This window comes from Tupaia chinensis, unplaced genomic scaffold, assembly GCF_000334495.1.
Source record: "Tupaia chinensis unplaced genomic scaffold, TupChi_1.0 Scaffold000175_1, whole genome shotgun sequence".
Classification (NCBI taxonomy): Eukaryota; Metazoa; Chordata; class Mammalia; order Scandentia; family Tupaiidae; genus Tupaia; species Tupaia belangeri.
Window position 1 is genome coordinate 3,825,971 of NW_006159650.1, and position 1,534 is coordinate 3,827,504.

The 1,534-nt window shown below is 34.4% G+C and overlaps 1 long non-coding RNA gene across 3 annotated transcripts in view; it reads right to left on the minus strand.

Moving 5' to 3' along the window:
* Positions 1 to 223: 223 nt before the first annotated feature.
* The window catches only part of LOC102470797 (uncharacterized), a 4,741-nt gene continuing 3,430 nt past the window's right edge, over positions 224 to 1,534 (minus strand). Inside the window, exon 4 of one of the 3 annotated variants that reach the window (XR_334223.3) lies at positions 224 to 265. This is a non-coding gene — a long non-coding RNA (uncharacterized LOC102470797). The other 2 variants (XR_001370207.2, XR_003549062.1) reach the window with 2 other exon arrangements.

Consider the following 1,534-nt stretch of genomic DNA (forward strand, 5'->3'; position numbering starts at 1 on the left):
TTGTTTCTCAGGCAAGCGCATGCACCCTATAGTAAAAATCTCTCTTAAAAAACAAACAAAAAAAATACAGGCTGAAAACATGTCATTGAGTATTTACGGTTCACAGTGAAAACCAATACCCACAACCACTTCTGACCTCCTCATTTTTAGTTTCTCCATTTTCTGCAGGTAAATCTTCTTTAGTGTCTCGGTTGGCCACTTCAGCCTGTTTCCCCTTTTGTGACCTTTTCCCTTTTGTTTGAACTCTTTTGTCTGAAGATTTATCCTACAATAAGACAAGAAAATACTTCAAGTTAATACTTACTTAACTTACACTAAACTTACATTTTTTGACTTGACAAAATACATACCTACAATAGCTGCCACATTAACTGTATTATGTACCCACAGGTAAACCCTAATTACTTAGACATGCCTTTTACATGAGAAAACTTAAGGTCCACTCCCTGTAAACATGACAACAGTATGTACCAAGGAGAAATGTATTATTAGTATTTGCCCAAGTTCCACTAGGCATATAGTTAAACCTACAGCCTCAGCTATATATCACCAATGTTGCCATCACCCATTATTCTCTCAAGGTCCACAACAGAACAAGTAGATAGAATAGTTGGAAGAATCTCTTCCCATTATAACCTTACCAACCCCCAATCTCTTTTAAGCATGAACACTAATCAAACTATCAAATAACTACTGACAAAATTTTTACTCTCACATTAAGACCATTCACCTGAAAAAAGCACCCTGTTGTATGGTCAAGTTGACTATTCTGCTACAGTTAATCATAACATACGATGAGTAGCTAAAAGGATCAATTTTGAGTTTATCATTTTCATTTAGGTGTTTGCAGAATCTGAGAAGCACAGGTATTAGAATGACAAAATTAACTTGAAATATTGTTTAAGTTTTGAGCCATTTTAAAGCAACATAAACATTATTATGGGATAACGCCAACCAATGGAGAAGTTCTCAAAAAGTTCAATACAAATTTAACATTTATTCCCTGTAAATAAAGTAGCAAGAGGTAAATTAAGTTAGATCACCAGCCTGCTGTATAGCAAAGATCTATATGGGTTGATTTAAAAGGCCATAAAGACATAGCCAGACCTCACCAATTCAATGTTAACAAAAAAAATCCATCAATTCAAGTTATTCACTATTGGCAATAGCATTCACTATACAATAGCAGGATGACTACACTTAAAAACAGCAAACTATATAAACAAATATATTTGGGGCCTCATTGCTACAGAAATTTCTATTATAAGTTGCCACAACTTAAACACTGTTTTTAAAATATTTTTTATGAGACATTTTTGTTGTAAGGTATGTGCACTTGTCAAAGACAGAGATAGGAAATAAGAAATCACCCCCCAGGGAGGATTGCTAAACCACGGTCTCTTCTCTATTCTCCTCAGGATTCTGGGCACACACACATGTGCCCAGTGTTGAGTTTTGTTTTTTTTTAAGAATTATTTAATTTTACTCATTCATTCATTCATTTTAATTTGACCACACACACACACACACACAC